The following is a 14,287-nucleotide window of genomic DNA, read 5'->3' on the forward strand; positions in this document are numbered from 1 at the left end:
GGAGCTGTTGCTGGACGTTGGGCATGTTGGCCGGAGAGTGCTTCTCGGGCCGCGAACTGCAACCTTGCAGGTACCTCCCAGGTTCCCGGCCCAACGAAAGCCCCCAGACCCAAATGGAGAGGGGCTGCTTGGGGGCCCCCTGGGGGCCCTTCAGGCCAGCTAGGTCTTTGGGTCCTGGCTCCTTCGGTTTGGGAGCTGTTGCTGGACGTTGGGCATGTTGGCCGGAGAGTGCTTCTCGGGCCGCCAAGTGCAACCTTGCAGGTACCTCCCAGGTTCCCGGCCCAACGAAAGCCCCCAGACCCAAATGGAGAGGGGCTGCTTGGGGGCCCCCTGGGGGCCCTTCAGGCCAGCTAGGTCTTTGCGTCCTGGCTCCTTCGGTTTGGGAGCTGTTGCTGGACTTTTGGCATGTTGGCCGGAGAGTTCTTCTCGGGCCGCGAACTGCAACCTTGCAGGTACCTCCCAGGTTCCCGGCCCAACGAAAGCCCCCAGACCCAAATGGAGAGGGGCTGCTTGGGGGCCCCCTGTGGGCCCTTCAGGCCAGCTAGGTCTTTGGGTCCTGGCTCCTTCGGTTTGGGACATGTTGCTGGACGTTGGGCATGTTGGCCGGAGAGTGCTTCTCAGGCCGCGAACTGCAACCTTGCAGGTACCTCCCAGGTCCCCGGCCCAAGGAAAGCCCCCAGACCCAAATTGAGAGAGGCTGCTTTGGGGCCCCCTGGGGGCCCTTCAGGCCAGCTAGGTCTTTGGGTCCTGGCTCCTTCGCTTTGGGAGCTGTTGCTGGACGTTGGGCATGTTGGCCGGAGAGTGCTTCTCGGGCCGCGAACTGCAACCTGTCATGTACCTCCCAGGTTCCCGGCCCAACGAAAGCCCCCAGACCCAAATGGAGAGGGGCTGCTTGGGGGCCCCCTGGGGGCCCTTCAGGCCAGCTAGGTCTTTGGGTGCTGGCTCCTTCGGTTTGGGACATGTTGCTGGACGTTGGGCATGTTGGCCGGAGAGTGCTTCTCGGGCCGCGAACTGCAACCTTGCAGGTACCTCCCAGGTTCCCGGCCCAACGAAAGCCCCCAGACCCAAATGGAGAGGGGCTGCTTGGGGGCCCCCTGGGGGCCCTTCAGGCCAGCTAGGTCTTTGGGTCCTGGCTCCTTCGCTTTGGGAGCTGTTGCTGGACGTTGGGCATGTTGGCCGGAGAGTGCTTCTCGGGCCGCGAACTGCAACCTTGCAGGTACCTCCCAGGTCCCCGGCCGAACGAAAGCCCCCAGACCCAAATTGAGAGGGCCTGCTTGGGGGCTCCCTGGGGGCCCTTCAGGCCAGATAGGCCTTTGGGTCCTGGCTCCTTCGGTTTGGGAGCTGTTGCTGGACGTTGGGCATGTTGGCCGGAGAGTGCTTCTCGGGCTGCGAACTGCAACCTTGCAGGTATCTCCTACGTCACCGGCCCAACGAAAGCCCCCAGACCCAAATGGAGAGGGGCTGCTTGGGGGCCCCCTGGGGGCCCTTCAGGCCAGCTAGGTCTTTGGGTCCTGGCTCCTTCGGTTTGGGAGCTGTTGCTGGACGTTGGGCATGTTGGCCGGAGAGTGCTTGTCGGGCCGCGAACTGCAACCTTGCAGGTACCTCCCAGGTCCCCGGCCCAACGAAAGCCCCCATACCCAAATGGAGAGGGGCTGCTTGGGGGCCCCCTGGGGGCCCTTCAGGCCAGCTAGGTCTTTGGGTCCTGGCTCCTTCGCTTTGGGAGCTGTTGCTGGACGTTGGGCATGTTGGCCGGAGAGTGCTTCTTGGGCCGCGAACTTCAAACTTGCAGGTACCTCCCAGGTTCCCAGCCCAAAGAAAGCCCCCAGACCCAAATGGAGAGGGGCTGCTTGGGGGCTCCCTGGGGGCCCTTCAGGCCAGCTTGGTCCTGGCTCCTTCGGTTTGGGAGCTGTTGCTGGACGTTGGGCATGTTGGCCGGAGAGTGCTTCTCGGGCCGCCAACTGCAACCTTGCAGGTACCTCCCAGGTCCCCGGCCCAACGAAAGCCCCCAGACCCAAATGGAGAGGGGCTGCTTGGGGGCCCCCTGGGGGCTCTTCAGGCCAGCTATGTCTTTGGGTCATGGCTCCTTCGGTTTGGGAGCTGTTGCTGGACGTTGGGCATGTTGGCCGGAGAGTGCTTCTCGGGCCGCGAACTGCAACCTTGCAGGTACCTCCCAGGTCCCCGGCCCAATGAAAGCCCCCAGACCCAAATGGAGAGGGGCTGCTTGGGGGCCCCCTGGGGGCCCTCCAGGCCAGCTAGGTCTTTGGGTCCTGGCTCCTTCGCTTTGGGAGCTGTTGCTGGACATTGGGCATGTTGGCCGGAGAGTGCTTCTCGGGCCGCGAACTTCAACCTTGCAGGTACCTCCCAGGTTCCCAGCCCAACGAAAGCCCCCATACCCAAATGGAGAGGGGCTGCTTGGGGGCCCCCTGGGGGTCCTTCAGGCCAGCTAGGTCTTTGGGTCCGGGCTCCTTCGGTTTGGGAGCTGTTGCTGGACGTTGGGCATGTTGGCCGGAGAGTGCTTCTTGGGCCGCGAACTGCAACCTTGCAGGTACCTCCCAGGTTCCCGGCCCAACGAAAGCCCCCAGACCCAAATGGAGAGGGGCTGCTTGGGGACTCCCTGGGGGCCCTTCAGGCCAGCTAGGTCTTTGGGTCCTGGCTCCTTCGGTTTGGGAGCTGTTGCTGGACGTTGGGCATGTTGGCCGGAGAGTGCTTCTCGGACCGCCAACTGCAACCTTGCAGGTACCTCCTAGGTCCCCGGCCCAACGAAAGCCCCCAGACCCAAATGGAGAGGGGCTGCTTGGGGGCTCCCTTTGCGCCCTTCAGGCTAGCTAGGTCTTTGGGTCCTGGCTCCTTCGGTTTGGGAGCTGTTGCTGGACGTTGGGCATGTTGGCCGGAGAGTGCTTCTCGGGCCGCGAACTGCAACCTTGCAGGTACCTCCCAGGTTCCCGGCCCAACGAAAGCCCCCAGACCCATATTGAGAGTGGCTGCTTGGGGGCTCCCTGGGGGCCCTTCAGGCCAGCTAGGTCTTTGGGTGCTGGCTCCTTCGGTTTGGGAGCTGTTGCTGGACGTTGGGCATGTTGGCCGGAGAGTGCTTCTCGGGCCGCGAACTGCAACCTTGCAGGTACCTCCAAGTTTCTCGGCTCAACGAAAGCCCCCAGACCCAAATGGAGAGGGGCTGCTTGGGGGCCCCCTGGGGGCCCTTCAGGCCAGCTAGGTCTTTGCGTCCTGGCTCCTTCGGTTTGGGAGCTGTTGCTGGACGTTGGGCATGTTGGCCGGAGAGTGCTTCTCGGGCCGCCAACTGCAACCTTGCAGGTACCTCCCAGGTCCCCGGCCCAACGAAAGCCCCCAGACCCAAATGGAGAGGGGCTGCTTGGGGGCCCCCTGGGGGCCCTTCAGGCCAGCTAGGTCTTTGGGTCCTGGCTCCTTCGGTTTGGGAGCTGTTGCTGGACTTTGGGCATGTTGGCCGGAGAGTGCTTCTCGGGCCGCGAACTGCAACCTTGCAGGTACCTCCCAAGTCCCTGGCCCAACGAAAGCCCCCAGACCCAAATTGAGAGGGGCTGCTTGGGGGCCCCCTGGGGGCCCTTCAGGCCAGCTAGGTCTTTGGGTCCTGGCTCCTTCGGTTTGGGAGCTGTTGCTGGACGTTGGGCATGTTGGCCGGAGAGTGCTTCTCCGGCCGCGAACTGCAACCTTGCAGGTACCTCCAAGTTTCTCGGCTCAACGAAAGCCCCCAGACCCAAATGGAGAGGGGCTGCTTGGGGGCCCCCTGGGGTCCCTTCAGGCCAGCTAGGTCTTTGGGTCCTGGCTCCTTCGGTTTGGGAGCTGTTGCTGGACGTTGGGCATGTTGGCCGGAGAGTGCTTCTCGGGCCGCGAACTGCAACCTTGCAGGTACCTCCCAGGTTCCCGGCCCAACGAAAGCCCCCAGACCCAAATGGAGAGGGGCTGCTTGGGGGCCCCCTGGGGTCCCTTCAGGCCAGCTAAGTGTTTGGGTGCTGGCTCCTTCGGTTTGGGAGCTGTTGCTGGACGTTGGGCATGTTGGTCGGAGAGTGCTTCTCGGGCCGCGAACTGCAACCTTGCAGGTACCTCCAAGTTTCTCGGCTCAACGAAAGCCCCCAGACCCAAATGGAGAGGGGCTGCTTGGGGGCCCCCTGGGGGCCCTTCAGGCCAGCTAGGTCTTTGCGTCCTGGCTCCTTCGGTTTGGGAGCTGTTGCTGGACGTTGGGCATGCTGGCCGGAGAGTGCTTCTCGGGCCGCCAACTGCAACCTTGCAGGTACCTCCCAGGTCCCCGGCCCAACGAAAGCCCCCAGACCCAAATGGAGAGGGGCTGCTTGGGGGCCCCCTGGGGGCCCTTCAGGCCAGCTAGGTCTTTGGGTGCTGGCTCCTTCGGTTTGGGAGCTGTTGCTGGACGTTGGGCATGTTGGCCGGAGAGTGCTTCTCGGGCCGCCAACTGCAACCTTGCAGGTACCTCCCAGGTTCCCGGCCCAACGAAAGCCCCCAGACCCAAATGGAGAGGGGCTGCTTGGGGGCCCCCTGGGGGCCCTTCAGGCCAGCTATGTCTTTGGGTCCTGGCTCCTTCGCTTTGGGAGCTGTTGCTGGACGTTGGGCATGTTGGCCAGAGAGTGCTTCTCGGGCCGCGAACTGCAAACTTACAGGTACCTCCTAGGTCCCCGGCCCTCAAAAGCCCCCAGACCCAAATGGAGAGGGGCTGCTTGGGGGCCCCCTGGGGGCCCTTCAGGCCAGCTAGGTCTTTGGGTCCTGGCTCCTTCGGTTTGGGAGCTGTTGCTCGACGTTGGGCATGTTGGCCGGAGAGTGCTTCTCGGGCCGCGAACTGCAACCTTGCAGGTACCTCCCAGGTCCCCGGCCCAACGAAAGCCCCCAGACCCAAATTGAGAGAGGCTGCTTTGGGGCCCCCTGGGGGCCCTTCAGGCCAGCTAGGTCTTTGGGTCCTGGCTCCTTCGGTTTGGGAGCTGTTGCTGGACGTTGTGCATGTTGGCCGGAGAGTGCTTCTCGGGCCGCGAACTGCAACCTTGCAGGTACCTCCCAGGTCCCCGGCCCAACGAAAGCCCCCAGATCCAAATGGAGAGGGGCTGCTTGGGGGCCCCCTGGGGGCCCTTCAGGCCAGCTATGTCTTTGGGTCCTGGCTCCTTCGCTTTGGGAGCTGTTGCTGGACGTTGGGCATGTTGGCCAGAGAGTGCTTCTCGGGCCGCGAACTGCAAACTTACAGGTACCTCCTAGGTCCCCGGCCCTCAAAAGCCCCCAGACCCAAATGGAGAGGGGCTGCTTGGGGGCCCCCTGGGGGCCCTTCAGGCCAGCTAGGTCTTTGGGTCCTGGCTCCTTCGGTTTGGGAGCTGTTGCTCGACGTTGGGCATGTTGGCCGGAGAGTGCTTCTCGGGCCGCGAACTGCAACCTTGCAGGTACCTCCCAGGTCCCCGGCCCAACGAAAGCCCCCAGACCCAAATTGAGAGAGGCTGCTTTGGGGCCCCCTGGGGGCCCTTCAGGCCAGCTAGGTCTTTGGGTCCTGGCTCCTTCGGTTTGGGAGCTGTTGCTGGACGTTGGGCATGTTGGCCGGAGAGTCCTTCTTGGGCCGCGAACTGCCAACTTGCAGATACCTCCTAGGTCCCCGGCCCAACGAAAGCCCCCAGACCCAAATTGAGAGGGGCTGCTTGGGGGCCCCCTGGGGGCCCTTCAGGCCAGCTAGGTCTTTGGGTCCTGGCTCCTTCGGTTTGGGAGCTGTTGCTGGACGTTGGGCATGTTGGCCGGAGAGTGCTTCTCGGGCCGCCAACTGCAACCTTGCAGGTACCTGCCAGGTTCCCGGCCCAACGAAAGCCCCCAGACCCAAATGGAGAGGGGCTGCTTGGGGGCCCCCTGGGGGCCCTTCAGGCCAGCTAGGTCTTTGGGTCCTGGCTCCTTCGGTTTGGGAGCTGTTGCTGGACGTTTGGCATGTTGGCCGGAGAGTTCTTCTCGGGCCGCGAACTGCAACCTTGCAGGTACCTTCCAGGTCCCCGGCCCAACGAAAGCCCCCAGACCCAAATGGAGAGGGGCTGCTTGGGGGCCCCCTGGGGGCCCTTCAGGCCAGCTAGGTCTTTGGGTCCTGGCTCCTTCGCTTTGGGAGCTGTTGCTGGACGTTGGGCATGTTGGCCGGAGAGTGCTTCTCGGGCCGCGAACTGCAACCTTGCAGGTACCTCCCAGGTTCCCGGCCCAACGAAAGCCCCCAGACCCATATTGAGAGTGGCTGCTTGGGGGCTCCCTGGGGGCCCTTCAGGCCAGCTAGGTCTTTGGGTGCTGGCTCCTTCGGTTTGGGAGCTGTTGCTGGACGTTGGGCATGTTGGCCGGAGAGTGCTTCTCGGGCCGCGAACTGCAACCTTGCAGGTACCTCCAAGTTTCTCGGCTCAACGAAAGCCCCCAGACCCAAATGGAGAGGGGCTGCTTGGGGGCCCCCTGGGGGCCCTTCAGGCCAGCTAGGTCTTTGCGTCCTGGCTCCTTCGGTTTGGGAGCTGTTGCTGGACGTTGGGCATGTTGGCCGGAGAGTGCTTCTCGGGCCGCGAACTGCAACCTTGCAGGTACCTCCAAGTTTCTCGGCTCAACGAAAGCCCCCAGACCCAAATGGAGAGGGGCTGCTTGGGGGCCCCCTGGGGGCCCTTCAGGCCAGCTAGGTCTTTGGGTCCTGGCTCCTTCGGTTTGGGAGCTGTTGCTGGACTTTGGGCATGTTGGCCGGAGAGTGCTTCTCAGGCCGCGAACTGCAACCTTGCAGGTACCTCCCAAGTCCCCGGCCCAACGAAAGCCCCCAGACCCAAATTGAGAGGGGCTGCTTGGGGGCCCCCTGGGGGCCCTTCAGGCCAGCTAGGTCTTTGGGTCCTGGCTCCTTCGGTTTGGGAGCTGTTGCTGGACGTTGGGCATGTTGGCCGGAGAGTGCTTCTCGGGCCGCGAACTGCAACCTTGCAGGTACCTCCAAGTTTCTCGGCTCAACGAAAGCCCCCAGACCCAAATGGAGAGGGGCTGCTTGGGGGCCCCCTGGGGTCCCTTCAGGCCAGCTAGGTCTTTGCGTCCTGGCTCCTTCGGTTTGGGAGCTGTTGCTGGACGTTGGGCATGTTGGCCGGAGAGTGCTTCTCGGGCCGCCAACTGCAACCTGGCAGGTACCTCCAAGTTTCTCGGCTCAACGAAAGCCCCCAGACCCAAATGGAGAGGGGCTGCTTGCGGGCCCCCTGGGGCCCCTTCAGGCCAGCTAGGTCTTTGCGTCCTGGCTCCTTCGGTTTGGGAGCTGTTGCTGGACGTTGGGCATGCTGGCCGGAGAGTGCTTCTCGGGCCGCCAACTGCAACCTTGCAGGTACCTCCCAGGTTCCCGGCCCAACGAAAGCCCCCAGACCCAAATGGAGAGGGGCTGCTTGGGGGCCCCCTGGGGGCCCTTCAGGCCAGCTAGGTCTTTGCGTCCTTGCTCCTTCGGTTTGGGAGCTGTTGCTGGACGTTGGGCATGTTGGCCAGAGAGTGCTTCTCGGGCCGCCAACTGCAACCTTGCAGGTACCTCCCAGGTTCCCAGCCCAACGAAAGCCCCCAGACCCAAATGGAGAGGGGCTGCTTGGGGGCCCCCTGGGGTCCCTTCAGGCCAGCTAGGTCTTTGCGTCCTGGCTCCTTCGGTTTGGGAGCTGTTGCTGGACGTTTGGCATGTTGGCCGGAGAGTGCTTCTCGGGCCGCCAACTGCAACCTTGCAGGTACCTCCCAGGTTCCCGGCCCAACGAAAGCCCCCAGACCCAAATGGAGAGGGGCTGCTTGGGGGCCCCCTGGGGGCCCTTCAGGCCAGCTAGGTCTTTGGGTCCTGGCTCCTTCGGTTTGGGAGCTGTTGCTGGACGTTGGGCATGTTGGCCGGAGAGTGCTTCTCGGGCCGTGAACTGCAACCTGGCAGGTACCTCCAAGTTTCTCGGCTCAACGAAAGCCCCCATACCCAAATGGAGAGGGGCTGCTTGGGGGCCCCCTGGGGGCCCTTCAGGCCAGCTAGGTCTTTGGGTCCTGGCTCCTTCGGTTTGGGAGCTGTTGCTGGACGTTGGGCATGTTGGCCGGAGAGTGCTTCTCGGGCCGCGAACTGCAACCTTGCAGGTACCTCCCAGGTCCCCGGCCCAACGAAAGCCCCCAGACCCAAATGGAGAGGGGCTGCTTGGGGGCCCCCTGGGGGCCCTTCAGGCCAGCTAGGTCTTTGGGTGCTGGCTCCTTCGGTTTGGGACATGTTGCTGGACGTTGGGCATGTTGGCCGGAGAGTGCTTCTCGGGCCGCGAACTGCAACCTTGCAGGTAACTCCCAGGTTCCCAGCCCAACGAAAGCCCCCAGACCCAAATGGAGAGGGGCTGCTTGGGGGCCCCCTGGGGGCCCTTCAGGCCAGCTAGGTCTTTGGGTGCTGGCTCCTTCGGTTTGGGACATGTTGCTGGACGTTGGGCATGTTGGCCGGAGAGTGCTTCTCGGGCCGCGAACTGCAACCTTGCAGGTACCTCCCAGGTCCCCGGCCCAACGAAAGCCCCCAGACCCAAATGGAGAGGGGCTGCTTGGGGGCCCCCTGGGGGCCCTTCAGGCCAGCTAGGTCTTTGGGTCCTGGCTCCTTCGGTTTGGGAGCTGTTGCTGGACGTTGGGCATGTTGGCCGGAGAGTGCTTCTCGGGCCGTGAACTGCAACCTGGCAGGTACCTCCAAGTTTCTCGGCTCAACGAAAGCCCCCAGACCCAAATGGAGAGGGGCTGCTTGGGGGCCCCCTGGGGGCCCTTCAGGCCAGCTAGGTCTTTGGGTCCTGGCTCCTTCGGTTTGGGAGCTGTTGCTGGACGTTGGGCATGTTGGCCGGAGAGTGCTTCTCGGGCCGCCAACTGCAACCTTGCAGGTACCTCCCAGGTTCCCGGCCCAACGAAAGCCCCCAGACCCAAATGGAGAGGGGCTGCTTGGGGGCCCCCTGGGGGCCCTTCAGGCCAGCTAGGTCTTTGGGTCCTGGCTCCTTCGGTTTGGGAGCTGTTGCTGGACGTTGGGCATGTTGGCCGGAGAGTGCTTCTCGGGCCGCCAACTGCAACCTTGCAGGTACCTCCCAGGTTCCCAGCCCAACGAAAGCCCCCAGACCCAAATGGAGAGGGGCTGCCTGGGGGCCCCCTGGGGGCCCTTCAGGCCAGCTAGGTCTTTGGGTGCTGGCTCCTTCGGTTTGGGACATGTTGCTGGACGTTGGGCATGTTGGCCGGAGAGTGCTTCTCGGGCCGCGAACTGCAACCTTGCAGGTACCTCCCAGGTTCCCGGCCCAACGAAAGCCCCCAGACCCAAATGGAGAGGGGCTGCTTGGGGGCCCCCTGGGGGCCCTTCAGGCCAGCTAGGTCTTTGGGTCCTGGCTCCTTCGGTTTGGGACCTGTTGCTGGACGTTGGGCATGTTGGCCGGAGAGTGCTTCTCGGGCCGTGAACTGCAACCTGGCAGGTACCTCCAAGTTTCTCGGCTCAACGAAAGCCCCCAGACCCAAATGGAGAGGGGCTGCTTGGGGGCCCCCTGGGGGCCCTTCAGGCCAGCTAGGTCTTTGGGTCCTGGCTCCTTCGGTTTGGGAGCTGTTGCTGGACGTTGGGCATGTTGGCCGGAGAGTGCTTCTCGGGCCGCCAACTGCAACCTTGCAGGTACCTCCCAGGTTCCCGGCCCAACGAAAGCCCCCAGACCCAAATGGAGAGGGGCTGCTTGGGGGCCCCCTGGGGGCCCTTCAGGCCAGCTAGGTCTTTGGGTCCTGGCTCCTTCGGTTTGGGAGCTGTTGCTGGACGTTGGGCATGTTGGCCGGAGAGTGCTTCTCGGGCCGCCAACTGCAACCTTGCAGGTACCTCCCAGGTTCCCAGCCCAACGAAAGCCCCCAGACCCAAATGGAGAGGGGCTGCCTGGGGGCCCCCTGGGGGCCCTTCAGGCCAGCTAGGTCTTTGGGTCCTGGCTCCTTCGGTTTGGGAGCTGTTGCTGGACGTTGGGCATGTTGGCCGGAGAGTGCTTCTCGGGCCGCGAACTGCAACCTTGCAGGTACCTCCCAGGTTCCCGGCCCAACGAAAGCCCCCAGACCCAAATGGAGAGGGGCTGCTTGGGGGCCCCCTGGGGGCCCTTCAGGCCAGCTAGGTCTTTGGGTGCTGGCTCCTTCGGTTTGGGAGCTGTTGCTGGACGTTGGGCATGTTGGCCGGAGAGTGCTTCTCGGGCCGCGAACTGCAACCTTGCAGGTACCTCCAAGTTTCTCGGCTCAACGAAAGCCCCCAGACCCAAATGGAGAGGGGCTGCTTGGGGGCCCCCTGGGGTCCCTTCAGGCCAGCTAGGTCTTTGCGTCCTTCCTCCTTCGGTTTGGGAGCTGTTGCTGGACGTTGGGCATGCTGGCCGGAGAGTGCTTCTCGGGCCGCCAACTGCAACCTTGCAGGTACCTCCCAGGTCCCCGGCCCAACGAAAGCCCCCAGACCCAAATGGAGAGGGGCTGCTTGGGGGCCCCCTGGGGGCCCTTCAGGCCAGCTAGGTCTTTGGGTGCTGGCTCCTTCGGTTTGGGAGCTGTTGCTGGACGTTGGGCATGTTGGCCGGAGAGTGCTTCTCGGGCCGCCAACTGCAACCTTGCAGGTACCTCCCAGGTTCCCGGCCCAACGAAAGCCCCCAGACCCAAATGGAGAGGGGCTGCTTGGGGGCCCCCTGGGGGCCCTTCAGGCCAGCTATGTCTTTGGGTCCTGGCTCCTTCGCTTTGGGAGCTGTTGCTGGACGTTGGGCATGTTGGCCAGAGAGTGCTTCTCGGGCCGCGAACTGCAAACTTACAGGTACCTCCTAGGTCCCCGGCCCTCAAAAGCCCCCAGACCCAAATGGAGAGGGGCTGCTTGGGGGCCCCCTGGGGGCCCTTCAGGCCAGCTAGGTCTTTGGGTCCTGGCTCCTTCGGTTTGGGAGCTGTTGCTCGACGTTGGGCATGTTGGCCGGAGAGTGCTTCTCGGGCCGCGAACTGCAACCTTGCAGGTACCTCCCAGGTCCCCGGCCCAACGAAAGCCCCCAGACCCAAATTGAGAGAGGCTGCTTTGGGGCCCCCTGGGGGCCCTTCAGGCCAGCTAGGTCTTTGGGTCCTGGCTCCTTCGGTTTGGGAGCTGTTGCTGGACGTTGTGCATGTTGGCCGGAGAGTGCTTCTCGGGCCGCCAACTGCAACCTTGCAGGTACCTCCCAGGTCCCCGGCCCAACGAAAGCCCCCAGATCCAAATGGAGAGGGGCTGCTTGGGGGCCCCCTGGGGGCCCTTCAGGCCAGCTAGGTCTTTGGGTCCTGGCTCCTTCGGTTTGGGAGCTGTTGCTGGACGTTGGGCATGTTGGCCGGAGAGTCCTTCTTGGGCCGCGAACTGCCAACTTGCAGATACCTCCTAGGTCCCCGGCCCAACGAAAGCCCCCAGACCCAAATTGAGAGGGGCTGCTTGGGGGCCCCCTGGGGGCCCTTCAGGCCAGCTAGGTCTTTGGGTCCTGGCTCCTTCGGTTTGGGAGCTGTTGCTGGACGTTGGGCATGTTGGCCGGAGAGTGCTTCTCGGGCCGCCAACTGCAACCTTGCAGGTACCTGCCAGGTTCCCGGCCCAACGAAAGCCCCCAGACCCAAATGGAGAGGGGCTGCTTGGGGGCCCCCTGGGGGCCCTTCAGGCCAGCTAGGTCTTTGGGTCCTGGCTCCTTCGGTTTGGGAGCTGTTGCTGGACGTTTGGCATGTTGGCCGGAGAGTTCTTCTCGGGCCGCGAACTGCAACCTTGCAGGTACCTTCCAGGTCCCCGGCCCAACGAAAGCCCCCAGACCCAAATGGAGAGGGGCTGCTTGGGGGCCCCCTGGGGGCCCTTCAGGCCAGCTAGGTCTTTGGGTCCTGGCTCCTTCGCTTTGGGAGCTGTTGCTGGACGTTGGGCATGTTGGCCGGAGAGTGCTTCTCGGGCCGCGAACTGCAACCTTGCAGGTACCTCCCAGGTTCCCGGCCCAACGAAAGCCCCCAGACCCATATTGAGAGTGGCTGCTTGGGGGCTCCCTGGGGGCCCTTCAGGCCAGCTAGGTCTTTGGGTGCTGGCTCCTTCGGTTTGGGAGCTGTTGCTGGACGTTGGGCATGTTGGCCGGAGAGTGCTTCTCGGGCCGCGAACTGCAACCTTGCAGGTACCTCCAAGTTTCTCGGCTCAACGAAAGCCCCCAGACCCAAATGGAGAGGGGCTGCTTGGGGGCCCCCTGGGGGCCCTTCAGGCCAGCTAGGTCTTTGCGTCCTGGCTCCTTCGGTTTGGGAGCTGTTGCTGGACGTTGGGCATGTTGGCCGGAGAGTGCTTCTCGGGCCGCGAACTGCAACCTTGCAGGTACCTCCAAGTTTCTCGGCTCAACGAAAGCCCCCAGACCCAAATGGAGAGGGGCTGCTTGGGGGCCCCCTGGGGGCCCTTCAGGCCAGCTAGGTCTTTGGGTCCTGGCTCCTTCGGTTTGGGAGCTGTTGCTGGACTTTGGGCATGTTGGCCGGAGAGTGCTTCTCGGGCCGCGAACTGCAACCTTGCAGGTACCTCCCAAGTCCCCGGCCCAACGAAAGCCCCCAGACCCAAATTGAGAGGGGCTGCTTGGGGGCCCCCTGGGGGCCCTTCAGGCCAGCTAGGTCTTTGGGTCCTGGCTCCTTCGGTTTGGGAGCTGTTGCTGGACGTTGGGCATGTTGGCCGGAGAGTGCTTCTCGGGCCGCGAACTGCAACCTTGCAGGTACCTCCAAGTTTCTCGGCTCAACGAAAGCCCCCAGACCCAAATGGAGAGGGGCTGCTTGGGGGCCCCCTGGGGTCCCTTCAGGCCAGCTAGGTCTTTGCGTCCTGGCTCCTTCGGTTTGGGAGCTGTTGCTGGACGTTGGGCATGTTGGCCGGAGAGTGCTTCTCGGGCCGCCAACTGCAACCTGGCAGGTACCTCCCAAGTCCCCGGCCCAACGAAAGCCCCCAGACCCAAATGGAGAGGGGCTGCTTGGGGCCCCCCTGGGGTCCCTTCAGGCCAGCTAGGTCTTTGGGTGCTGGCTCCTTCGGTTTGGGAGCTGTTGCTGGACGTTGGGCATGTTGGCCGGAGAGTGCTTCTCGGGCCGCGAACTGCAACCTTGCAGGTACCTCCAAGTTTCTCGGCTCAACGAAAGCCCCCAGACCCAAATGGAGAGGGGCTGCTTGCGGGCCCCCTGGGGCCCCTTCAGGCCAGCTAGGTCTTTGCGTCCTGGCTCCTTCGGTTTGGGAGCTGTTGCTGGACGTTGGGCATGCTGGCCGGAGAGTGCTTCTCGGGCCGCCAACTGCAACCTTGCAGGTACCTCCCAGGTTCCCGGCCCAACGAAAGCCCCCAGACCCAAATGGAGAGGGGCTGCTTGGGGGCCCCCTGGGGGCCCTTCAGGCCAGCTAGGTCTTTGCGTCCTTGCTCCTTCGGTTTGGGAGCTGTTGCTGGACGTTGGGCATGTTGGCCAGAGAGTGCTTCTCGGGCCGCCAACTGCAACCTTGCAGGTACCTCCCAGGTTCCCAGCCCAACGAAAGCCCCCAGACCCAAATGGAGAGGGGCTGCTTGGGGGCCCCCTGGGGGCCCTTCAGGCCAGCTAGGTCTTTGCGTCCTGGCTCCTTCGGTTTGGGAGCTGTTGCTGGACGTTTGGCATGTTGGCCGGAGAGTGCTTCTCGGGCCGCCAACTGCAACCTTGCAGGTACCTCCCAGGTCCCCGGCCCAACGAAAGCCCCCAGACCCAAATGGAGAGGGGCTGCTTGGGGGCCCCCTGGGGGCCCTTCAGGCCAGCTAGGTCTTTGCGTCCTGGCTCCTTCGGTTTGGGAGCTGTTGCTGGACGTTTGGCATGTTGGCCGGAGAGTGCTTCTCGGGCCGCCAACTGCAACCTTGCAGGTACCTCCCAGGTCCCCGGCCCAACGAAAGCCCCCAGACCCAAATGGAGAGGGGCTGCTTGGGGGCCCCCTGGGGGCCCTTCAGGCCAGCTAGGTCTTTGGGTCCTGGCTCCTTCGGTTTGGGAGCTGTTGCTGGACGTTGGGCATGTTGGCCGGAGAGTGCTTCTCGGGCCGCGAACTGCAACCTTGCAGGTACCTCCCAGGTTCCCGGCCCAACGAAAGCCCCCAGACCCATATTGAGAGTGGCTGCTTGGGGGCTCCCTGGGGGCCCTTCAGGCCAGCTAGGTCTTTGGGTGCTGGCTCCTTCGGTTTGGGAGCTGTTGCTGGACGTTGGGCATGTTGGCCGGAGAGTGCTTCTCGGGCCGCGAACTGCAACCTTGCAGGTACCTCCAAGTTTCTCGGCTCAACGAAAGCCCCCAGACCCAAATGGAGAGGGGCTGCTTGGGGGCCCCCTGGGGGCCCTTCAGGCCAGCTAGG

This window comes from Gallinula chloropus, assembly GCF_964237585.1.
Source record: "Gallinula chloropus genome assembly, chromosome: 2".
Taxonomy (NCBI): Eukaryota; Metazoa; Chordata; class Aves; order Gruiformes; family Rallidae; genus Gallinula; species Gallinula chloropus.